Genomic DNA, 26954 nt, shown 5'->3' with positions numbered 1-26954 from the left:
GAAATTTTGTTAAGTTCATTAACTAAATTTCTTATTTCATCCAGGGCAAGTCTGATTCGGTTATCCATTTCTATGAACATAAGAAAAACAAAATAAAATAAAACTAACCTACAGAAAAAAGAAAAAAAAACAAAACACAGTGATCAGTTCAGTTTAAAATCACCTTGATGTCACCAAAATGCTTCTTTAACAGAATCTGACATGCTGCCAGAAGCGTTAACGATGAGGCCTTATTACGAAGATCCCGTGAGGCTGTAGAGACTGTCTTCCTGCGTTGTCCGTTTCTGTGGCCAATCTGTCCTACCATCAACGTTACCTCTGTAAGGAGAATGAACAAAAAAATAAAAAAATAAATAACAATATGTATATATCTATATATATTGAAATAATCACATTAAAGCTGAAAAAAAAAAAACAAAAAAAACAAAGGAATTCAAATTAATTCAGTATGTATGTATGAATTAAAACGTACCGTTCATTAAACCACTCACTAGCGTTGCTCTGCTTTGTAGCGCAGAGAGTCGCTGTCTTTTGGCCGGGGTTAAATATTCTGTAAAAACAGAAGACAATAAAAGTTATCTTACGCTGCGCAGCACAGCGTTCATAAATACAACGAATAGTTTTTAAAATACACAAGTTTTTTTTTTTAATCTTACTCCGATTCTTTGCGGTAAAACCTCCAGATTTCACTTCTTGTTGAACTGAAACGGTGCCTCTCTGCTGAAAGCTGTCTTGATCTTTGAAAAGCGACCTTCTGGTGGGCGGATTCAATGTGGCATCTTTGGATGTATCTGTAAACAGGTTTATATGACATTTTATTGAACTATGCTTAAAATACATATATATATATATATATATTGTTTTTATTTAACTTTTTTTTTTTTTTTCTACCCTGCTGCTGCTGCTGCTGCTGCTCGACAGCTGTGTCTTCCACAGAGCTCTCAGTCGAATCTGTAAACAGTTTTATCTGAGGTTTAAAATACATTCACTCTCAAAGAAAAATAGTTAGTTCTTAGGACTTACTTTCTGGAGGTGCCGGTAACTTATCCGGTGTGTCTTCAGGGGAAATGATGATAATTGACGGAGGAGTATTCAAAGAATCAGTTTTAATTTCTGTGTTAGAAGAAAGTTCAGATGTTGTTGGGGTTTTTTCTTGTTTGGAAATAATTCGCCTTCTCAATTTTGACTGTCGATTCCAGCCGCTGAACCCTCCAACTTGATCATTCGGGTTTACCTCTCTCATCAAATCTATAAATTGAAAGATTGTCAAGGGTTAACTATAATATATATATGTATATATATATATTTTATTGCATTTAACATTCGTTCGTTCGTTCGTTGTCTTCCGCTTATCCAGGACCGGGTCGCGGGGGCAGCAGACTCAGCAGAGACGCCCAGACGTCCCTCTCTCCAGACACCTCCTCCAGCTCCTCCAGGGGGAGCCCAAGGCGTTCCCAGGCCAGCCGAGAGACATAGTCCCTCCAGCGTGTCCTGGGCCGTCCCCTGGGCCTCCTCCCGGTGGGACGTGCCTGGAACACCTCCCGAGGAAGGCGTCCAGGAGGCATCCGGTATAGATGCCCGAGCCACCTCAACTGGCTCCTCTCAATGTGGAGGAGCAGCGGCTCTACTCCGAGCTCCTCCCGGATGGCCGAGCTCCTCACCCTATCTCTAAGGGAGTGCCCGGCCACCCTACGGAGGAAGCTCATTTCAGCCGCTTGTATCCGTGATCTCGTTCTTTCGGTCATGACCCAAAGTTCATGGCCATAGGTGAGGGTAGGAACGTAGACCGACCAGTAAATTGAGAGCTTTGCTTTTCGGCTCAGCTCTCTCTTCACCACAATGGACCGGCACAGCGCCCCCATTACTGTGGCAGCTGCACCGATCCGTCTGTCGATCTCCCGCTCCATTCTTCCCTCACTCGTGAACAAAACCCCGAGATACTTAAACTCCTCCACTTGAGGCAGGAACTCCCCTCCAACCTGAAGAGGACAAGCCACCCTTTTCCGGTCGAGTACCATGGCCTCGGACTTGGAGGAGCTGATCCTCATCCCAGCCGCTTCACACTCGGCTGCGAACCGCCACAGCGCATGCTGTAGGTCTTGGCTAGAGGGGCCAGCAGGACCACGTCATCCGCAAAAAGAAGAGACGAAATCCACTGGTCCCCAAACCAGACCCCCTCCGGCCCTTGGCTGCGTCTAGAAATCCTGTCCATAAAAGTTATGAACAGGACCGGCGACAAAAGGCAGCCCTGCCGGAGTCCAACATGCACTGGGAACAGGTCCGACTTAGTGCCGGCAATGCGGACCAAACTCCTGCTCCGCTCGTACAGGGACCGGATGGCCCCTAATAAAGGGCCCCCGATTCCATACTCCTGGAGCACCCCCCACAGGGCATCACGAGGAACACAGTCGAATGCCTTCTCCAGGTCCACAAAACACATGTGAACCGGTTGGGCAAACTCCCATGAACCCTCGAGCACCCTGTAGAGGGTATAGAGCTGGTCCAGTGTTCCACGGCTGGGACGAAAACCACACTGTTCCTCCTGAAGCCGAGGTTCGACTATCGGTCGGACTCTCCTCTCCAATACCCTGGCGTAGGCCTTACCAGGGAGGCTGAGGAGTGTGATCCCCCTGTAGTTGGAACACACCCTCCGGTCCCCCTTCTTATAAAGGGGGACCACCACCCCACTCTGCCAGTCCAGAGGCACTGTCCCCGACCGCCACGCAATGTTGAAGAGGCGTGTCAACCATGACAGCCCTACAACATCCAGACACTTGAGGTACTCAGGGCGGATCTCATCCACCCCCGAAGCCTTGCCACTGCGGAGCTTTTTAACCACCTCGGTGACTTCAGCCTGGGTGATGAAAGAATCCAACCCCGAGTCCCCAGCCTCTGTTTCCACCACGGAATGCGTGATGGCAGGATTGAGGAGATCCTCGAAGTACTCCTTCCACCGCCCGATAATGTCCTCAGTCGAGGTCAGCAGTCTCCCGCCCCCACTATAAACAGTGTTGGCAAAGCACTGCTTCCCCCTCCTGAGGCGCCGGACGGTTTGCCAGAATCGCTTCGAGGCCAACCGGTAGTCCTTCTCCATGGCCTCACCGAACTCTTCCCAGGCCCGAGTTTTTGCCTCTGCCACAGCCCGGGCCGCAGCACGCTTGGCCTCACGGTACCCGTCAGCCGCCTCAGGAGTCCCACAAGCCAACCACAGCCGATAGGACTCCTTCTTCAGCTTAACGGCCTCCCTTACTGCCGGTGTCCACCACCGGGTTCTGGGATTGCCGCCACGACAGGCACCGCAGACCTTACGGCCGCAGCTATGGGCAGCAGTATCGACAATAGATGCAGAGAACATTCTCTGCATTTAACATTTACTTACCATAATCTGATTGTGTCAAGATGAAATCATCAAGGTCATCAGCGGTGGGTTCTATGACAAAGAAACTAATATATATATATATATATATATATATATATATATATATATATATATATATATATATATATATATATATATATAAACAACATATATAAACAAAATTAGAGAACATTCACATGCATTTAATGATTTCTTAAAGATGAATACTTACTTACTTACTTACGTTTAAAGATGTCATTGTGCTTTTGTGAATTATCAGAAGTAGATTCCACAATTTCCGGGTTTCCTGAAATATTTACCGACATTTTTTCTTGTCAGTACTGGTATTTTCAATGTAACAAGTGTTATGGTTCAAAGACATTCAGCATTTGAAGACCCTGACACTGAGGTTAGCCAATGAAACAGAGCCCCCGGACAACATTTACTCACAGTATTTATACCAGAACATGACAGTGTTATCTCAACAGCAAAGACTATGTTTTTAAGACCAAAACCCTTTCTTGAGTTCAAAGGTGATATGGTTATCTAAGGAACAGACCTAACTGCCCTTCCTGACATCGCCCCTAACAGTTGGATATAGTATAACTGTAACCCCCCTGAATAACCTTTTACTCTAAGATGAAAAAGTAAATGTTTTAGAAAAGCTACAGGTAACTAAAATTATCATTCCTTTTTCCTAAAATGGAGTCTCTCATGATTCAATAACAAACACATCATTGCTAGTCCATTTGTAACTTGGAAACAGTATACTGAAGTTCTTTTTTTTTTTTTCTATTAATCTCATATTCGTCTTACCTCTTTCAGCTGCTTTTCCAGTATGTTGACACAGAAGCTGAAGGTTTTTGTCGTTCCATCAATGTAGTGAAGCACAATCTTTTAATTTACTTTTTAGGTCTTTTCTATTTTGAACTGATTTAGACTGGCTCATATATTCAACAAAATAGGTCCTGCTGTAAAAGCAAAATGAACTTACAATTTCTGTCAGGTTACACAGTTCATTTTATTAGGATTTCATGTGATAGGTCAACATTAAGTTGATTATACCTTTAAAATATAAAAGGATGCATGTCTTTTTTTTTTGTTTTTAGATGTATTAACGCCTGAAAAAACATACAGATTATTAATAACACCCTTAAACACACCCCTGTGTGTTTTAATTGGTTCATTTAAGGCCTTCCCCGTAACACCCTTAAACACACCTCTGTGTTTTAATTGACTCATTTAACCACCGCCGGGACTACCGCAACCCCCCCCAGAGAAGAGCAGTGGAGATTCCCAGGGGAACCACCCAGCAGCGACAGTGTGACAGGGAGCCGCAGCGACAAGTCCACAGGCCCCGCCGGCAGCCATCCACGCCCGAGCAGATCCAGCCATGGACCCAGAGGCCCAAGACCCCGGGACACACCACCCCCCAAGCAGAGGCCCGACAGAGCCCAGGGGGCAAGGCCCCAGCAAGCAGCCACCGGGAGTGAGCCAGCCCACAACAAAGCACACGGACGCGGACACCGAGAACCACAAGTACACCAGCGGGCAGAGACTCCAACCACCGGCAGGCGGTGTGGCGGGGAGGAAGCTGATCCAAGAGAGGGAGCAGTTCAAGACCCAACCTGTCGCAAAAAAAAACAAAAAACAAAACAGGCACACACAGTCACAATCACCCACTCCCATCCTCATGCATACACATAAAATCCCTTACACCCAACGTAAAGATAAACAACAATGGACGTCATACACTCACTCACACTCCCCATGCATACTCTATACTCCCAGGTCCAGGCGCCGGTACTCCCTCGGGGCATCCAGCCCCCGGACCGGACCCAGGAGGTGGTCCCCTTCCCTCCTGGGGCAGAGGCAGGCAGACAGCGCTGGTACTGCCCAGACACGGCAAGTCAGACTATTGTTTCTGTAAGCCATTTAAAAATAACTGTCCTTGTGATTTCTGTATCAAAATATTTCAAATACACATAACGCACTGCAAATAAGACAGCTTTTAAACTGTAGGATTTATTTTTTCACTATGACAGAAGTATGTTACTGCCACTTATATTTAATGTATTTATGCCAGGTCGCAGAAAATGCTACCCAGTATCAAAAGAACCTGTGGATGTAGAGGATAAAATGGTATCTAAATATTTCATGCAAGTTTGGGTTAGTCAAATAAACTTTATTTTGCCATAAACATCCAAGAATTCCTTTAATATTACCTGAACAATGTATGTATCTTTTCAAAGTAACCATCCGTAGACTGCCAACTTTGTAATAACAGAGGGGGTAGCGGTCCACAAGTTGACATAGTTCGATCACAGAAACATCATTTGGAGAAGGATCCAACTCGAAGGATCTGTAGTGTTCTCTGTACCATGAGTTTAATTTCTTTACTATGTAAGTCCATCTTTCAAAACACACATCTGCACAATTTCAGCCAAGCCTGGCAATCCACCAACAAATCCATGCACTATTATCATGCCACCTCTGAAATTGATGCCATCGGCAGATACATTCTGTGCTAGATTGACAACAGTAAGATCTGGGTATTTCTGACGGAGGCTAACTGCTACCTCCTCTTTAAGGACATCAAGAGGGACTGTGGAGACTCGTGCAACCTCAAGAGAGTTTTTTTCACAGCTTGATGAAAACATACTATGGCCAATCATTAGCTGATGTTTAGTGGCCAAAGACATGGATTCATTGGATTCAAACCTAAGAGTCCAGAAAGAAACAAGTGGGCCAAATAGAAGAATCAGTGCTGGATAATGTTCCAGGTAGTGGTGCTTTGGTAACAGTTTTCTTTGTGGGAAAAGTGTGCAATACCTGTGACTGTGTTCTGACATTTTAGTCTCCAAGTATGCAATTGACTAACTGGTATGTACAGGGTAAACAACCAGATCAACAATATCCTTCAAATCTAATATTAGCTGCCAAGCTTGTTTGTCTTCTGGAATCAGTTTTCCAACAATCAGTGGTATTAGTCTTAATAAACACCAATTCTCGTGTGAGTTGCCACCACTATTTTTTTTACTTAGGAAAGAACGTGGCAATAAATGAGGGCGGTTTGTTATGTCCCCCCACTTGTATGGGAAAGCCTGAATTATTTCATTTAAACCATCAAAAGTGAAGTACTTCTTAGCTAACAGCAATCCAAAGCATTCAGCAAGTTCAATGGGTACTATCCCCTCAAAAAGGTCATGAGCAAGATCCTGCTGTGACCTCAAAGAATGAAAGGCTCTCAGCTAAAACACATTTAGCTTTGACTCCACAACACGGTTTACTTTGTTCACATGCGCTTTCTACATGTGCATGATGTAGCTCTTTAGTTCTGAGACTGAAGTCACCCTGTTTGACCTCCTGTGACTGAATTTCACTACGTGTAGCAGTACAAAACGGAGAGACAAAATCTCCAGAGAAACTCTCCACAAATCCAGCTAGTCCGTGCGCTCCAAGGTTGAACAGTACCTCTGATGAGTGTTCCTAAATGATTAATGAAGATTCCCCGTTGCTCTAATGTGAAAAGATCACAGAGTAAAGGTTCAAATATTTTTTTGTAGCCAAATGTTTTTACATCTTCACTTTTACAAAGTAATGCAAGATAAATTGATTTCAGAGATGACTGACAAACTGGCAGCAAGTTCCCTAAAATCCAATAAACTCCTCAAAGTTTATGCTTTTTACGAGACGTCCCTAAAGGATTACAAATTTCAAATTCATCTATGTAAACACACAACAACAGTCTTAATTCCTCACCTGAGAATAACTCATTACTTTTAAAGTGACAACAATCTTGATAACATCTCCCTATTTACAGAATGCTGGTCTGAATGACAAACAGAATATACATGACAAAGTTGTTGATAGAGTAGCTGCTCTAAGGTTTTCAGAAGAGGAATATACTGGAAGGTCCGTCCTCTTTGACTCAAGTAGGTACTCTACTGGATCGACAACGTCAAAATTTTCCTTGTAATATTTTCTGCATTTATGAGCAGTCACTAGAGGGCCATCCTTTGCTATACCCTTTAACAAAGGATTACATGAAGATAATGCAGCGGTCAATTCTTCAATCACTATCTGGTCCACACAAACATTGTGATTTCTGAAGGTTTCTTGAATTGTTTTGTTTGATGAAGGCACAGATGCAGATCCTATCAAATAATGACTTTCAGCAAGCAATTCATCTATTGCTGTGCGTGGAACATGGAAATAGTTTTCAAGTTTTAATAAAATAGATCCTAATTTCAGTTCTATAGTCTTAGATAAATCATGTTCTTTTGTTTCAATTTCTATATCACTATCAGAATCGACATTACACTCACCACTATGAACTGAATTATTGATGTCACCAACAGCTGAATATTCTGCTGCAGCAGTTTTTATGATACCTTCTTTAAAATCTTGAAGAGAATAGGGGGTGTGTTTTCGATTTCTGTGGGACTTGAAAGTACCACAAACATTTGGAAAGAGCAGCCCTAAAACACACAATTCACCATTTCATGGCTCTTGAGATGGTTATTTATGTGACAAAAATACTCCTTTGCTTATGGTATGCAGGTGCTTGGACACAACCAACAGTTGTAGCTGAAGTAACACATTTTTTTTCAACACTTACATTAGTATGTGACCTGCTTAAATGACTATGAAGAGCATTCCAAGTTTTGAATACACAAGGGCAATCAGAATAAGTGCATGGGTATGGGTGTCTGTGGCCAAAATTGCCATGAGCTAACCTGTAATGTTTTAGTAGTTGGACTCTAGTTGACACAGTTTTGCCACAGTCTTTACAAGACCACATTCATGTCTGTTGGAAAAAGAAAGCGAGATTAGCGTCAAAACATTGAAGACGGTCATATGCAACATATCAATCAACTGCCTTTAAAGACGCTAACGGAGCTAACAGCGTTTATTGCTAGTATCAGAGGCTACTGCTATCGACGTCTCTGAAAATTTATACAAATACATACATTGTAAAGCGTATGTGATAATCCACCACTTCATGTATTGATTTGACACCCGGGAGTGGTTAGCAAAACAGAGGAAGAGTTACTCGGGCTTAGTTCCCCTCACGTCTCCTCACCTCAGCCTCCGCCACAATATAATATATACTAATTACTTAACACTAGTTGCTTCATGAAATAGTGGAATTTAAAAGATGTTCACTTACATTTATTTAGAGGATGGCTGATTTATCCATTACGTGCATCTCCATGTGCAATGACAAGGAAAATCGCGGGATTGTGAACGAGATGAAAGAAAATATACTGTGTCCTGAAAAGCACAAACTACTTTATTAAATATTTGCTTTCCATTTTACATAATTTTTACTTTACAGAGTTGAGTTGGGGAAACTTAACACAGCCAAGTAAACCTGTCATTGCATATTGTTACTTTCAAACATTACAACTAACACAGGTTCATACAAAAAACTCATGGTTTTTGAGTAATTAAACTACAATACTATGTTGTATAGCCAACAATAGTGACATTTCAGTTTTTTTGTGTAGGTATATGAAAAGATTAAGGTAACTTTATTGTATTATGCTATATCTGCAGCATGTGCAGGATGTTGTGACAGGAGTCTTTAGGCAACATTCTGACTTTAAAGAAAGGAGGATGTGATGATTGAATGCATTATGCTGGTGTCCACTAGATGGCAAGCCTGAGTTTATGTGAATGCATAAATGTGATGTATAGACAATAGAGTAAGAGACTTGAGATACCTGTAAAGTGATTTGTTTGGACACACCCTGAGCAGAGCTACCTTAATAAAAGTGACTGAGTAGCTGATAGGGACTTGTACTTGTCAAACATAACAGGTGCAGTTGTCCTGTCCACTTTGCAGAAAAGCAAACTTCAGACGGGCCTGGACATGCACTGGTCTGAGCAGGGGGACCTTGCATGCGCTGCAAGATTTTAATCCATGGCGCTGTAGCGTGTTACTAATGTTTTTATTTGAGAATGTGGTCCCAGCTCTCTTCAGGTCATTGGCTAGGTCCTGCCATGTAGTTCTTGGCTGATCCCTCACCTTTCTCATGATCATTGATGCCCCACAAGGTGAAATCTTGCATGGAGCTCCACACTGAGGGGAATTAACCTTCATCCTGAACTTCTTCCATTTTTTTTATAATTGTGCCAACAATTGTTCCCTACTCATCAAGCTGCTTGGCTATTTTCCTGTAGTCCATCCCAGCCTTGTGGATGTCTCCTATTTTATCCCTGATGTCCCTACACAGCTCTCTGGTCTTGGCCATTGTGGAGAGGTTGGAGTTTGTTTGATTGAGTGTATGGACAGGTGTCTTTTATACAGATAACAACTTAAAACAGGTGCAGTTTTTACAGGTAATAAGTGGAGAAAAGGAGGGTTCCTTAAAGAGGAACTAGCAGACTTGTGAGAGCCAAAATTGTTACTCGTTGTTAGGTGATCAAATTCTAATGTCATTCAAGGAAATGCTCATTAATTACTTAAAAATCACAAAATGTGATTTTCTGGATTTTTGCTTTAGATTCCATCACCTGCAGTTGAGGGTACCTATGATAAAATTTAAAGACTTCTACATGCTTTGCAAGTGGGAAAACCTGCAAAATCGGCAATGTATCAAATATTTGTTTTCCCTGCTGTATTTCCTAGTTGTATTCTACCACAAATATAGAAAATGGTAAATCAAATAAAGAAATAAATAGTAAAATGTAGAAAACAATATCCAACAAACCATTTCCCCCATTTATCAGTTTGCTCTGTCAATGAGAAATAGTACATAGCCATGACTTTGCTATATGTAGGTAGTTTGACTCATTCAATTCAATTCAAGTCAAATTCAAAAATACTTTATTAATCCCGAAGGGAAATTAAATGTTATCTCATGAAGAGGATGCTCAGGGTTCTCCACAATGTTCTTCATTTTATGAAGAATCCGTCTATGCAGGATCTCCAGAGGTTCCAGAAGAGTCCCCAGCACAAAGCCAGCCTACTTTATCAGCTTGTTGAGCTTTTTTAAGTACCTGGCACTGATGGCAGAAGAGATCAGACTCTCCACAACAGACTAATAGAAGATATGCAGCATCTTGGTGCAAACACCAAAGGACCTAAGCTTCCTCAATAAGTACAGTCTGCTCTGTCCCTTCTTGTAGACGGCTTCACAGTTGCATCTCCACTCCAGTCTGTTGTCCAGGTGAACACGGAGGTATTCATACTCCTCCACCACCTCCACCTCTTCTCCCATGATGGAAATAGTTTTTGACTTATTCCTGTTTCTCTTAAAATCTACAATCATCTCCTTTGTTTTATTCACGTTCAAGATGAGATGATTGTTTCCACACCCTGCCAAAAAGCGGTCCAACACCTTCCTGTACTCATCTTCTTGTCCATCTCTGATCCACCCCACAACTGCAGAACCATCCGAGTATTTCTGCACATGACAAGAGTCTGTCTTGTACTGGAAGTCTGAGGTGTACAGAATGAAAAGGAATGGTGAGAGTACAGTTCCCTGTGGTGCTCCTGTGCTGCTGACTACCTGGTTAGACATACAACCCTTCAGTCTCAAAAACTGTGATCTGTTTGTCAGGTAGTCTTTGATCCAGGAGTTTGTTGAGGCCTCCACCGGAGTCTTCTGGAGTTTCTGACAAAGCAAATCAGGTTGGATTGTGTTAAAAGCACTGGAGAAATGATCTTCACAGTGCTGCTGGCTTTGTCCAGATGACAGTGGGTTTGTTGAAGCAGGTGTATGATGGCATCTTCAACTCCAACTCCACAGCGATAAGCAAACTGAAGGGGGTCCTGATAGTTTATTGTTTGCTTACTCAGGTGGGCCAACAGGAGTCTCTCTAGGACCTTCATGATATGGGATGTCAGGGCAACAAGTCTATCATCATTGAGGGCTAAAGGGTGAGTTGTCTTTGGTACTGGAACAAGACAGGAGGTCTTCCACAACACTGGAACCTTCTTCTGGGCCAGGCTAAGGTTGAAGAGGTGCTGCAGAATCCCACAGAGCTCCTCAGCACAGGCCTTCAGGACTCTAGGGCTGACACGATCTGGATCTGCAGCCTTATTCCGGTTCAGTCTTTCCAGTTGTCTCTTCACCAGACTTCTTAAGACACACAGGTGGAAAGGGGAGGCAAAGGGAGCATCAGCATCTTCTGATTATAACCATACCAACCACGTCCTCAGCATATAAAAACAAAAACTCTCGCTAAACGGGCATTGACATGCCAGCAGAAATGGTTTCAGGATTTCCCATGGCTACATTACAGTTCATCGGTGAGAGTCTTGTGCTTTTACTGCAGGAAAGGGTTCTTACATCAGGCCTCTTATGGACAAAGAGCTGATGTTGCTTTCATTAGTTCAGACATCAGGAATTGGAAAAAAAGCCATTAAAAATTTCATAGGACACCAAAGCTCTCAAGCCCACCACCACTATGTAAGTGTGTATGCACATCGTTTGAATCCAATCAGTGCCAGCTTGTCTAGCACATGGGGTAAATAGCAGGAGGTGGTTAGGCATTACTCAAGGACGATTTTTAGTTCTGTGCGGCATGTGGCCAGACAGGGAGAAGTTTTAAGAAGCTTCACTGATGAAGGAGGTAATCTGCATCAGCTCCTGAAACTTAAGGCAGACGAGGATGATCCCATTTTGATTAAGTGATTAACAGAGCATAAATTAGTGTACACAAGCCACAAATTGCACAATGAAATTTTTGTTGGGCTAAACAGGGTTACTGAGACAACAGGTCAAGCCATTGCAAAGGTGGCAGCAGATGTTTTGCTGAGCCTTAATCTGCCAATGTTTGGTTTACGTGGGCAGACTTATGATTGTGCCACGACCATTGCAGGGAAGTACACAGATGCACAGGCAATACTGAAGAGGCAGCAACCACTTCTGGGCCAGGCTAAGATTGAAGAGGTGCTGCAGAATCCCACAGAGCTGCTCTGCACAGGCCTTCAAGACTCTAGGGCTGGCACCATCTAGACCTGCAGTCTTATTCTGATTCAGTCTCTCCAGTTGCAGCTTCACCTGACTTCTTGAGACACACAGGTGGAAGGGGGAAGCAAAGGGAGGAGCATCAGCGTCTTCTGATATGGTTGAAGGTAAACATGTAGAAGCAGGAGGGTCTATGGCTGAGGTGGAAGATAAAACATTTCAGGTGTTACTGGACAGCTGTGGGTCCTGTGGGTCAAAGGAGGGTGGGATATCTGTTTGGCTGTGAGCAGGAGAGAAGAATACTAAGCGAGGAGGATTCATAAGCAGTGAGAGCATTGTTATTGCTTGCTGAGCGAATTCTCAGTCATCACAACTACAACAGACTGAAATCAAAGGCAACCGAACTTTTGCTTTGTCATTCTGAAAACATTTTTACACCTATCTAGGAGTCTTTGTCAATTCTGGAGGCTTCCAGCCCAGCAACCTCGAGTTAGGGAGCTGCTGTTTTTAAGCACATGGAGACCCATCCTCCAAGGAGAATAACAAGCCCTCCACTGGGTAATTAGAGTCTGTTCTTGGGTGTGATTTGTTTACATAGTCACCTGAATTATGATGAGACCACTCATGTAATTTCTTTGTAATGAGTTTTAGTGCCGGGATGTAGATGCTGGACCATAGCTGAAACTACAATCGCTGTCTTACAAATCACAATAGCTGAGACAAATAAGAAAATTGTGTCAAAAGGTGATTTATTGCCCCCGATCAGAGGATCGATGGGTTTGTTACTGTCATAAAAGTTTATGATAGATCAACTAAGATGGCGCCCTTGTATGTGGCTCACAGTCTCTGTTCAAATTGTTGCTTTTTGTGCAGTTCTCTTTGTTTTTTTTTCCCAGAATGTTGTCATCGCTACGTGTGAATGATCGCCACGCCCTCTTAAAAATTCACTAAACAGTGGAAACTTTACCAATCCATGTTTTAAATGGCCATTCAAAGATGCCTCAACCACCTTATCTGGCATCAGTACCTTTGTTTCTATGGCATACTCTTGGAGTGGTTACCTGCAGTAGTCATCATCACAGGAGGCGGTGCAGGAGTGGTGGACTCCTCATAAGGCTTCAAGGGCACCTTGCCTTATCTTCATACCCCCCATCACACAGGTTTCTCCTGAATACTACCTTTTTCGATTTGCTTTGTCCCTCTAAATATTGCTACCACTGGCTTCACCCCACTCACTCGTACACTTGGCACATTTCCTTGCCGCAGGCATGAGAAGATTTGAAATCGGAGCTACATGTTGGAGAATCTCTGCTCACTTGGTGCTCCCTACCAGCAGAATAGTGTTGATGGAAAAAAAAATTACTGCTCTTCATTAATAAGACTGAGATCAGTGGTCATTGCTTAAACACCAATCATTGATTCTTGCAAGAATGAACAGTAACAGAACATGTCCAGAAGATCTTCTGCATCTGCTCTGCCAGTCAGAGATAAGCAGAACCTTTAGAACAATCTTGTTTACAAGAGGTGGCCTTGTAAACAAGTGAAACTTGTTTCATAAGTGATCGACAATGATTACAAAATGAGTAATACGATAAAATGAAAAATAACGATAATCAAAATCCCCATGATTAACATTAGCAATTTATGAGTTTGAAAATACATAGAATTTTTTCAGAAATTGAAAATAATGTGACCCATTAAAAACAATGCATCACAAACAAAAAAAAGTCAGAAAAACACAGTAATTCGCTATGTGAGCGAAAAACCTTTTAGACAGAAACCTTTCAAACATTTATGCTGAGCTGTCAGGTTTAGGTGCAACAACAGCTTTAGACTTTATAAAATCCATTGAAAATTTTACATTCCCTCACTGTGTGAATGGTTTAGATTTCATATATCTATTTAAAATAAACAGCCAAAAGGGAAAGTGGTCTGTCTGATACTGTATGACTCAGCAGCTTAGTCATAACAGGGCAGTCTTATAATGCTATTTGTAGCCTGCTCTGGGAAATGCTTGACTCAGCTGAAGAGGAGAGAAAACCTTCAGTCCAGTTTCTTTTTTTTCAGATTTAAGGAATTTCTGGTGTTTCCACGGAGCACCAAAGTTGTGTACAACACCAAATGTGTACCTCGAGTCAATAAACACAGCTTATTTACAGGTTTCAGTCAGAGCAATAAACTCTGTAGTTTGAGCTAAAAATGTTTGGACACTTGATTCACACCGGTTTCAGGGTTTCAAAAACCTTGACACAAACAAGTGAAAGCGTAAGGTTTCTCTTCAAATTGAAAACAAAACCAAAATTGGGATTTTTTATCAATTGATTTGTTAAAGAAAGCATTTGACAGGTCAATGTCAGAAAAAAAAACTTCTGGAGGAACTTGTGACAAAATAGTGTGAGGGTTCGGGACTCTCTGGGCCTTGGGAATCACTTCAACATTCACAGCTTATAAATCCTCCATAAATTTCAATTCTGCAAGTTACCCTTTCTCTGAATTTTCACATGAGATTATAACCCCCTCTTTTAAAAGGGATTGGAAAATAGGTTTGATTCCTTCCACAGCTTCCGGTTTGAGTAGATACTGGTTCATGCAAGGTCTGTAATCTGACTTCAGGGTCACATCAACAGGTTCATAACCTTTAATGAGGTCCACATTATACTTACTTTTTAACCAACAGCCGAAGGAAACTCGGGAGAACAAGTGCTGTGCTGTGGTGCCAATTTCTGCAAACTATTTGAACGATTCTTTGACAATAGACTGTACTGAGGAAAGACCTTTTGTTTGGAAAATATGAGATGAGGAATTTGTTGTACCACTGTCCTCTTGAGAGGACCCACATGGTCCCATTTCCACCTTAAGGGTTTAGCCAATGGGATGCATGGGACAAAACCCCTTAACTGGCATAGTAGCAGCTGTTGTGGTGTTAGTGACATTGCAAGCCCACCTGTATCTGAATCCTAGTACAGCACAGAACTGGTTAGTTTTTCATAAGGCATGTGTTACCAAACTTTTTTAAAGTCTTTGTCAGGACTTGATGACATATGCACAGCACAATACAACTCAGAAAATAATTTTTCTGACACTGAATGGCAAACCCACCAAAGGGTGTATCCTAATACTTAAAAACGTTTGTGATATTCTCATTCAGCACTCCGAAATAAGATGGCAGATGCTCAACACAGTTTACCCCTCTCTGATGACAACTCATAAGGTCATACATAACCTTTTCCTGAGACCTCTATGGATCCTCTCTAGTTTTCTTTGACTCTGGGGATGGTATGGTGAACTCTTAATTATTCTGACATGCATGGAATGCATTAGCTTTCTCACTGCTCCGTTAAACTGTCTTCCTTGATCATGCTGCAGAACTCATGTGGGCCATGTTGATTATAGATTTCATGAAGATGCTTTGCAACGTCTTTGTTTTTCTTAGTCTTTCATTGTGCCAGCTATGTAATTCAATTCAATTCAGTTTTATTTATATAGCGCCAATTCACAACACATGTCTCAAGGCACTTCACAACAGTCAGGTACATACATTCCAATTAATCCTAACCATTGAACAGTGCAGTCAAAGTTAGTTATTTATTCAAATTGGATAAAAAGTTTTTCTGTCTAAGGAAACCCAGCAGATTGCATCCAGTCAGTGACTGCAGCATTCACTCCTCCTGGATGAGCATGTAGAGACAGTGGATAGTCACTGGCATTGACTTTGCAGCAATCCCTCATACTGAGCATGCATGTAGCAACAGCGGAGAGGACAGCGGAGAGGAAAAACTCAATTTAATGCCATCCAGGTTAAGTGATTGACTAAGCAGTTTCTTTTTTAAAGACTCCGGTCCAAAGACGACAACTTCTGTCTTGTCTGAATTTAGAAGCAGAAAATTTAAAGTCATCCAAGTTTTTATATCTTCAAGACATGCTTGTAGTCTAACTGGTTGGGTTCATCAGGATTTATGGAAAAGTAAAGCTGAGTATCATCAGCATAACAATGAAAATGTATCCTATGCTGCCTGATAATTTGACCTATTGGATGCATATATATAGTAAAGAGAATTGGCCCAAGTACTGAACCCTGTGATACTCCACAATTAACTCTGGAGTTTAAAGATGATTTATCATTTACATGAACAAACTGGAATCTGTCAGACAGATAAGATTTAAACCAGCCTAGCGCTGTTCCCCTGATCCCTACAGCATATTCCAGCCTTTTTAAGAGAATATTATGGTTATTTGCAGGCATTCTATTTTATGACAACACCTCCAGGAACTTGGTATATTTCCCTAGATGGTGGTGCAGAATGAAGTGTAGTTCCAAATTGACTACATCATGTCATGACCTGTTTAATAGGTTTATTCTTCCAAATCTAGCCTTGTGGAGTTGATCATTTTTAGAGCTGTCCAGGATTATTGGAACCTTTCTTTCACTGATTCCAGAGTATTGGTAATTTAGCTTCTTATTCAGCTTTCTTGCGCCAGAGTCTTTGGTTTGATCCAGACCCTTTGAAATGCCAGCCACTTTTGCCATAACAGTAATTAGCTTCCCAGCACACAATAATGCTTCTACATCCTGACTTATAGAATAGAGATGTCTATTTCTCTACAACTTCAATATTGCATTTCATTGCATTCTGGTACATTCATTGACAGGGACATTGACCATTCCCTTTAGGTTTTTGAGTATTACATTGTAGACATCTTCAGTCATTGCCTGGTGCTGTCCATAGGTCACGACAATGGTTAATTGCAGACCTGTTGTGGCAGGTTAAAACAGGGGGCAGAGATTGTTGCCTGAAGGGCAAAAAAATGAGTAATAGGATGAAGTCGGTCCAGATAACACTCCTCTTCTGTGTGGCTGATAATACTGGTGGCTCGTTTGACATAAGAGCAGACACCGTTAGCCAGCTATTTTTAAATCTATCACAAGTAATTTAAGAGGCATTCGAGGATGACCCCTTGGGCATTTGAAGCCTGAAATTGATATACCTGCAGTGTTTTGGTTTTCTGAGATCTCTGTGGTCAGTGGAGTTTGGTGTTCTGCAGAAATATTAATTTAGTCCTTTTAAAAGTATTGGAGTCAATAATATAATAATTAAAAATTTATGCACACATAAAATTTTAAAATTGACTCGGTAGAGCATCAACAAACTATTAATTAGGTAAGTGAACCCCTGGGGGGAGGAAAAAGGATAAAAAATGTGGATGAAAAGTGTGGATGAAATGTATGAATGAAAAGGACTAGATCCCCAGTGTATGACAGATGGATGAATGGGTTATTATCTGAATGACGTATGAACGGTGGTGTTTTGCAATTCATGTGAGCTGTACACGATGACAGACTGAAATCTGTGTGAATGTGACATTTGAAGTGAGTTGCATGTGATGAGAAACCAAAAATGCATGTTCTGATTTTGATAACCATAATTGCTTTCTAGGTTTCATTTGTTATTTTAAAAAAAATAGATGAACTTTTGTTGTGCGCACTAGAAGTTAGGGTAGAATGGTAAAGTAGAATGGCACATGCTTCCAGTGGAAAAAGGTGATTGCTTAAACTCTCCTTCCTAACTTCAGTTTCTTTCTGTTGCATTAAAACCCTGAGCGAATAAAATTGAGTATCACTGCTAAAAGGAGAAGTTCCTATCTCTTTATCAGCGGCCTCTTTGCATGTGCTGAGAGTGAACCAAATTGACCTACAGAATGTTACCCTTTGTTGATGTGGAGGCTGGACCTGGGTCCAACGGCCCAAAACTTAAGAGAACCATTTCAAAGAATGTTCTTTCTGAATGGAATTGATTTGACCATTTATTCTATTTCTTAAGGACCTTTCCTATGTGTGCTCATAGGTATCTGGGACACTTAGAGATTTAATTACACTTCTGTAAATAGTTTATTTTGATGTACATATTATCTTTTCTCAAACTGTTCACAATGTACATTTTATGTTTGTTTTTGTCTCTGTTCATAAAAACTAGTGTATTTCAAAAATGAAGTTATGGAAACAAATTTCCTGAGGTTTGAAAGGGTTTTGTGCAACTTTTTTATATTGCAATATTTGACGGATACAGCTATGATATTTCTGTATTTGGGAAAATATGTGGAAAAAAAAAAAAAGATTTTTATTTTTCTGGTGGTTAATTGCACTTTTTTGCAATTTACTTACTTAAAATTGAGTTATTATATACAAAATATTAAAATTTAGGATGTAAGGGTTGTATTGATGTATAGCAAATTGAAATGCTCCAAAAAATGGCTCTACAGCATACACAAATATAAAAATATGCTCTGGCGAACTTGTTCTATGGTAGGTCATAATGGGTTAAATAGAAAATCTCTGCATTTTGTAATAAAATGTGTTAAATTATTTTATTACATGTTGCAGCTATAATTACAACATGCAGATTAAATGACTTATTACTTTTTGGAGCCAGAATTTTTTACAAATGTCAGAAAGTTCTTGCTGCTGTTCTTAAATTAACAGTGCAGTCCATTAACACCAGATAATGCTTACCCACGGTTTGGTAAATATTTTTCTCACTCCCTCTTGAGGATAAAAAGAACTGTGCTGGCTCTGTCAGTAAAAGCGGCTCTGTTAAACTGCACTCTGCTCTTCTGTCTTTGTGCAAAGATTCATTAAACCTGCTTGAGTGAATTCGTCCTTGATAATTGTCATTTATAAAAGGTGTTTATTTCCATAACAGCATAAACCAATATATTTGATTTAACTAAACTCTAAAACAAGTGCATCAAAGGCCATGCTGTTTAGTGAAGCATTTACAGACCTACAAAATCAAACAGTAAAAAATATCTAATGTTGATCACTGGCCAGTTGGTAAGTGTGTCAATGTTGTTTTTTATATCTGTCTTATCTGTATATAGTCTTAGAAAGAGTAAGAATGGGTTTTTGGGTATTTTATGCATGAGGAATGCATTAGATATAAACTTGACATCTACACTTCTAAATTAGTGTTTGCTTTTGTATGAAAACAGACCAGACAGCAAAGTTTGATTGAAATTACTTTTTCAAATTGCAACCAAAGTGTGAGATTAATGAATATAAATGAACAACTACAGTTATAATTCCCTTAATGTTAGAACAAAAGTTTCTTTAAATTTTTTAGATACACATTTTGTGGGAGCAGGAGAAATGCAAAGCATATATCTTGGCTACCATTAACTGGAACAAGGCAACACAGAGACATGCTGACATATGCTTACATGGTTGTGTGACTGAGTCACACAAACTTAAAGACTTAAGACCCAGAATGACACGAGTGTTGTTCTTTACACAGCATAGAAAATAAGTACATCCCACCGGCAACTAATACAGTTAACATTATGGAACAGTGTAGCTGGTCAAACCAAAGAGTTTATTAAAAGGGATGCTCAAAAATGTTGGCATCTAAACATTGTTTTACTAGATTTTCCTTGCCCAGCTGAATAGATGTTGACATTTTTGTGGACCTTGGAGGTGGACCAAGGAATGGTCTCAGGAAACTAAATGTGGGTTAAATTAGTGCACCTGATGTTTTGATGTCCTGCAAAATGAAAGGATCAAAAAGTGACCATGTATAAATGACAGAACCCACGCTATATTCCTTATAGAGCGAGGGTAAGGGAGAAATGCTCAACCTTAAATCAGCAACGTTATTTGCAGGCATTCTATTTTATGACAACACCTCCAGGAACTTGGTATACTTCCCTAGATGGTGGTGCAGAATGAAGTGTAGTTCCAAATTGACTACATCATGTCATGACCTGTTTGTCTGGTAAGCAAACTTTAGGGAGTCCATCAAGGGGGTGTGTTACATCCTTAAGATGTTTCAAAACCAGACGCTCACAGGACTTCTTGACCAATGACGACATAATGACAGGTCTCTAGTCATTTACCCGCATCACAGTTATGGAAATTTTTAGTGCCTTGCTTGATTTGCTCTTTGATAATCTACAGGAACTGACAAAAGTATTAGAACTCTTCAGTGTTGTTCCATTCTTCTCTTTTGTCCTCTTAGAGTAATGGTTTCTCAGCCTTCTGCTTGCAGCTGTGTGAGATAATATGTACGCCACACTCTTAAGATTATGTCTAGGACAACAGGTCCCATGAGAGTCACCTTGAAAACTGTTGTAGCTTATAGGATAACTTTTGCTTTGTCTGGACAGAACGATTTGGCAGCACTACTGAGCACATCTCTAATTCTGTAAAAAATCCTTCTCTCTTGCAAGATTAAAATAAAGCTGACTCTGAGTGACAATCATCGGTCTCTGTCTTGGTCAAATGTTTCTACAACAAATGGCGACGAGGATGGGATTCCTTGACTGGGTTCTTCCGAGGACATCAACAGGAGTGTCTGAACAACCTAGGAAGAGCTTCCCTGCCACAAACCCTTTTAGTGTTAAGGGGAGGAGGACTGCTGACTTGGTGTTCTTGGAGACTCAGCACTGGAATCCAAAAGAACCACATTATTTTTCTTCCAGAGACGGTGAGAAACAATGAATCAGCATAATTTAATTAATTATCATCAATATTAATTTGCTTAATAGTTTGATAATTATAACCAAAGGCCTATAAATTAATTTACTAAATATTTAAAACAAAAAGCAGAAATAGAGAAAATAAGGGTTAATAATATTGACTTCTTAAATTTTAACTAAAACATTAAAACTATCAGTTTTCTACTGGGGACAAAGGGGATCTGGGATTTTTCCCGCCTTAGGACAGGAGCGAGGTGTACGGACCTCGCTGGCGTGGATGATGCCACGCTGTTCACGGGTGAACAGTAATTCACCAGTAGAGACCCCTCCCTGAACGGTTGAGTGAGGCTCCCCTAACGAGTAAGTTAGGGGGAAGGCGATTAGGGTGCCATAAAGCTCTAAACTCTTGTGGAGACATCTGCATGTTTTAAAGGAATATTCCCCCATTTACCAGTAAGTAAAGGGTGTGGCAAGGCTGTCAGTATGGAACAGTAGTTCAGTTCTAAGGGATTACCTCCTCCTCCCCAGGGAGAAACGTGTGAAAAAGTATGGACCACAACGCACCAAGTGCATCAATATATGGGTTAAAACTTTTGCAGCTCTACAATATTAAAAAGGACTGAGGAAGCAACAAAAGAGAAAAATAGGAAAAAAGACAATGGATGACAGGTATGTGAAAAACTAACTGACTGATGACAATACTTCTGTTTGTGCAAAATCTGAACCATGTACTAAACTTTTTTCTCTGCCTCTTACACACACACACACACACACACACACATACACATGGGGATTTGAGCGCTCCCTGGACATTAGACACCTGCCCTCCCCACGGCTTCTCTCCACCAGAGACGCTTCTTCGGCATGACCTGAAAGGGAGAGGTCCTGCCTGCCTGCTGCAGATGACAGCGTGAGAGTTTCCACCAGAGCAAAACTCAAAAGAAGTCTGGTAAAAAGCCCAAAACCCATTGAGATGGGAAACAACCCACACTGTTTGCCAGAGCCAGAAGAGCGTTACTCTGGACTCATCTTGAGAGCACATCTTATGCAGGCAGAGGAGAAACAAGCTGGAGCAAAGTTTTCCCACCCTTCTGAAGAAGTTAAAGTGGACAAGGAAAGAGCAAATGTCCACCAACAGGCCAGGGGAAGGCCTGGGTTTTTGGACTGATAGGGGACTGTATGCCACAACTGTCCGACTCTGGAGCAGTCAAGAAACTGAGGAGGGTAACGTACAAACACACACATTTGCAAATATATTTTCTGTTTTTCTGCAATGAAGAAAGCTTAACTGCAGCTGATGTGGTTTTGACGTTGACAGACGTAACAAGAGGTTAAATGTTATTCTTGTGTTAAAGAGATTATTTTCCAAAAGTAAAAGTAAATGTTGTAGAGAAACAAGTTCTCTCTCTCATCATGGTAGATTCAGGGTCAAATATTGCTACTAAAAGTCCTTAACAGAAAGAGGAACTTTAAACTCCTCAAAAACAGTAACCATGTGTTTTCTATGTCAGCCTCAGGACAGATCCCATGGCGGAACATTTTAAAGTCCATCGCATGTGCAACACCTGATGGACTCTCCTTCAGGCATTGTTTCCTGTTGTCAGAGTGAACCCTGTTAATCTAACGGGTAGAGACCTCTGAGAATAGGGTTAGTTTTACTGCAGAGGGTCTCCCTACAGTCTGACACAGTACTTCCTGTGGGGTACAGCTTTGTCCACAAGCGTTAACTGAAGCTTAAATGAAAGGTGCAAATTCATTGTTTTCACTGCAGCTGCTGGGAAGAGATTAAATTAGCTGATTTTCCCACTCTTCTGATTTTATGAAGCCTGCTGACTTACAATGTACCTCATATCTGGTCCTGACAAAACTATGAAAAGCTTGGTTCTGCATTTTCTCCTCTGGCAAAAGAAAGAAAATCTAATCACTTCTGTGTTGCATTGGAATGTAAACTAACTTGTTATTTTCTCTAACACCCCAACAGCAAAATGTTCCAGAGTAATGGGTTCAGCTGAACACATCTTCCCTGGCAAAAACCTGTACAATGAGAATGGAAAGATTTATTTTTGGTTCTGAAGGTAAGAAAGAATCTAATTAGACAAGTGGTACCACAAAAACTCTAATTTCATGTTCTCTAAAGACTCTGCTTAGAAAGGCCTTCTTCCAGAAACTGTGGAGCTATTTCCCACCACAGAACCAGATTTTGAAGCATGCTTTTCCTTTAATCCAAAACAGATCTGTGTTGTTTTATTATAATGTCTGAAGCTCCTTATGAACTCTGGGTTAAAAAAAAAATATGACGTGGGGCTAATTTAGAGCTGTGAACTAGTGATTGAAACTCCTAAATCTGTTATTGTTGATGCCAGAAATAATAAACCCTTTAGTCTGAAAATATTTAAGGTATTTAATCCATTTTCTTTAATCTCTGCAGAAAGCTGGCATCAGTGTCTAAAGCAGTGGTCCTCAACCTGTGGTTCCTGGACACCTGAGGCCCGTGAGCCATAGATTGTGGGTCAGTGAAGAAAATTTAATAAATCAATAAAGGTTAAAGATATGCCATTTAACTGAACAGAGTACATTCAAATAAAAAAAAATAACCCAAAATACTACACTTATTAAATAAAAGATCTAAGCCAATGATGGGTTCTGGCTTTAAAATCTATTAATACTCAAATTAGGTTTCTACTCTGGGGAACACAGATTGAGGCTGAAGGTTGTTTTGGAGCCAGGGTTAGGATTCAGGAAATTAAAACTCATAGTGACTAAAGTCCTTTATAACAGAATAAAGGCAGAAGTAATTAGGGTTCAGGAATTAAAATCCTAGGAAAGACCTTTATGGGGCATAAATGCAGGTAAAATCCTTTATTTTAGGGATAAATAAAGGCTCCTCTTTTAACATTAAAGAGAAAGAGCGGCTCAAACTTCAGTCTCCGCCCCAGGGAGAAATATTTGATTTCATGACAACTTGGATGAGATTGAAAATGTTCAAATAAAGGTTTCATTTTTGGGGACTTATAGGGTAAAAGAATAATTAAATCCTTCACTACCTAGGAGTAACAAACAAATTTCAAATTAGTACAAAATATATTTTTAAATTAGCACAAAAGATCATTTCAAATTACCAATATTTCAAATAATGGAACATTTTCTAGCATTTGAATTATAACAGAGGAGTCCTGAGAATAACTTTCTTCCAAAACTTACAAAACTTTAATAACCCGATTCAAAGTTTATTATGTCCAGTCCCTTTTGAAGCACTATAATGAAATAAAATCTAGTTTGGGATTAAACTTAATTGCTAATTTTTCTGTTTAAGTTTTAACACTGCAGTGTTTGTGTTTGTTTAGTGTCTAGGTAAAACCATAAAATGTCAATGCCAGCCTAAAAATAATTGTCTGCATTTAACCTAAGCAGAGAATTCTGAAATATAGCTGTGATCAAATTAAACTTAACAAAAAGAGAAATTTAACAGCAACTCTGCTGTCATTACAATGTTTAAAGTATGAAGAATTAGCAAAGAGTTTCAGCAGCAAAGCATTTGGATTCATGTAAGAGAAGACTGCTGCTGTGCTTCTAAATTATTTGAAATCTCTTTGAATGGTGTGCACTTATCTTTAAACAGGATCCTGATTATTATCAATCAACGCATCTGGAGATATGCTAAGAAAAACATTTTTGAAAAGAGATTGTTGAAAATGTCTTTAAATTACTGACGCTTCTGTTGTGATTATGAATCTGAGACTATCATTTAATATTTAATATTAATATTTTAATATTTTATCAAATAATATTTCGGTCTGTTAAGGGTTGTCCTGTGAATACCAGCCCAGTAAGGAGATGGTATTAGGACAAAATAGAAAGGTGTGAGACGAGCTCTGACATTATTGAACAGCATAAACTCTGCACATATATGGAATGAATTTGTCTCACACCTTTCTATTTTGTCCTAATACCATCGCCTTACTGGGCTGGTATTCACAGGACAACCCTTAACAGACCGAAATATTATTTGATAAAATATTAACATTAAATATTAAATGATATTCTCAGATTCATAATCCCAACACTTCATTAAGTCACTGAGTAGATTTGACGTCATTAAAACATTTATTAAATTTGATATTTACGATTTAATCGGGAAAAAAATAATAATTTTGGCCGACTGTGTCTCTGTCTGTGATGTTTGTTTTTGTTTCATTGGAATGAATGAGTGTTTGTTCATATGTTGCATTCTATAATAATTCATGTTTGGAATAATGTTTTCTAACCCAGACTGATTAAAACCTTCAGTTTTCAGGAAAGCTTCTTAACTCCTAAGAAGCAGCGTGTTTTTGATGTAAGTTGATGTTAACAGTTCTGCAGTCTAAGGTCCACTAAGATGGGTTGGAAGGACAGAACCGTGGGGACCGCCCACAGCCCACCTACAGACAGCCTATCAGAGGTTGGTTCTGCCTGGCTCCGCCCACCTACCAGGTTTTAACACACCTTAACTTCCATGGAAACGCTCACCCCTCCCTTCCTGAGTTCAACAGTGTTTGAAAGAAAGTGAGAATAATAAAGGGGGCTTGTTGTGAGAACTGCGTTAAAATGCATGTTTATAAAATGACTGAGTTAGGATAAAGCATGAAATTTACATATGTGTTTTATAATTAAAATGTTAATGAAATAGTTTAAACTTCTTCAAATAATTAGTTTTGCTTGCAGAACCATTGGGGATTTATTGGACTGAAAACTTTATCCTGGTGCCGATAAATTAAACTAGCTGAAAGTTCAAGATATGCCACAAATAAGGAATATATTTGATAACAAACCTGAGTCATGATCCTATACTATAACTAATGATTAGGTTCAATTGCTAGGATTTATGCATTAAATCTGCATGATTTAAATTTACTCATCTTAAACCAAGACAAATCAAGATGATGTGACTCATTTATAATTGAAACATTAAAATGAACTTCATAACATTTAATGTTTTATTGTTAAAACTGAGGTGACTGCAAATAGAAACAAGCAGGTTGTTTTTTTCCAAAAATGTATTTAGGTAAATTCACAGTGGTTAACTCTGAGACCAATTTAATTAATACTAATTCATTTGAAATACATGATGATAAATTAATTAATTCTTAATTAATAATTCTAATGATGTAAATGGCTAAAACATAGAGCTAACAAAAGCTACAAATATTTTAAATACATCAATTCTATGTGGTTCTAACTAGGTAAACATTATATGCATGACTTCAAATGAAATTTAAAGGAAAATGCCACATTACCTACACAAACTGAAGCTAGCGCAATTATAAAATAGTCTTACTTATCAAAGGAAATATCCCTATTTGAAGATTTTTGAGCTTTAATATGATGTAAACTGAGTTAAGCACCTGGGGTAATAATGAACCACTGCATTTGAATTTCATGCAAAATAAGGTAGACATAACACAGAATAGTTTATTTATTCTAGAACTGTTGAAGGCCACTGAAAACAGCTATTACTGTAGAAGTTTGTCTGCAACCGTAAATGGAGCCTTCTCTCCAGGTGGAGTTGTCTGCCATTAGCAGGATGCAGTCATATTACACCAACTGCAGCAAGCGTTAATGGACCAGCCAAGGAAGAGACATCGAAGGTCCAAACACAAACAGAGTCCATTCCAAGGTGCTGCTGGTGGCTTGAACAGTGGCTGCTTACCGCAGACGGTTTCCTAATCCACCAGACAACTCCACTCCTGAGGGACGTCTGCCCAAGCCAACGGGCTAGAGCACTAGGCCTGCTCCAACAATCACAATATGTAAAGAAAGGAGATCACCCCATGAAGGACAACAGCCCACCACAAGCCAAAGAACTGTAAGCTAATCACTGGAGAGTGATTGAAGAGGTTGGTGAAGAACAGTGGTTTTACAATAGGCTTAATAATCCCTTGGGCAGTGCAACGTTTCCTTTAAATGAGAAGATGTCTTTTATCTACCTCAAGTCTCCCAAATTGAAGATGTACAGAAGATGGGACTTTTTGCATGTTTGTTCTCTGTCTTCATCATTGTTATGTTATGTTGGTTTATTCTTTCCATGTTTTTTTTTTTAATCAAAGCTTATCAGGTCTGACAGAGCTGTCTCCACATCAGAACAACTGAGACAGGTAACCGTAAAGGTAACCCTAAGAATACCAAAGTGGCAGCGAGGATTGACCTCTGTGACGTGGTACCCCGCA

At 40.1% G+C, this 26954-nt stretch overlaps 1 long non-coding RNA gene across 1 annotated transcript; it reads left to right on the top strand.

Annotated features, from left to right (window-relative positions):
• Nucleotides 1-20998: 20998 nt before the first annotated feature.
• On the top strand, nucleotides 20999-24504 carry LOC124879867. Its single transcript, XR_007041147.1, has 3 exons — nucleotides 20999-21975; nucleotides 22733-22826; nucleotides 23180-24504. It is a non-coding gene; the product is annotated as an uncharacterized LOC124879867 (long non-coding RNA).
• Nucleotides 24505-26954: the final 2450 nt, after the last annotated feature.

Source organism: Girardinichthys multiradiatus, chromosome 13 (genome assembly GCF_021462225.1).
Source record: "Girardinichthys multiradiatus isolate DD_20200921_A chromosome 13, DD_fGirMul_XY1, whole genome shotgun sequence".
Lineage (NCBI taxonomy): Eukaryota > Metazoa > Chordata > Actinopteri > Cyprinodontiformes > Goodeidae > Girardinichthys > Girardinichthys multiradiatus.
This window is presented reverse-complemented; position numbering and strand designations above follow the sequence as displayed.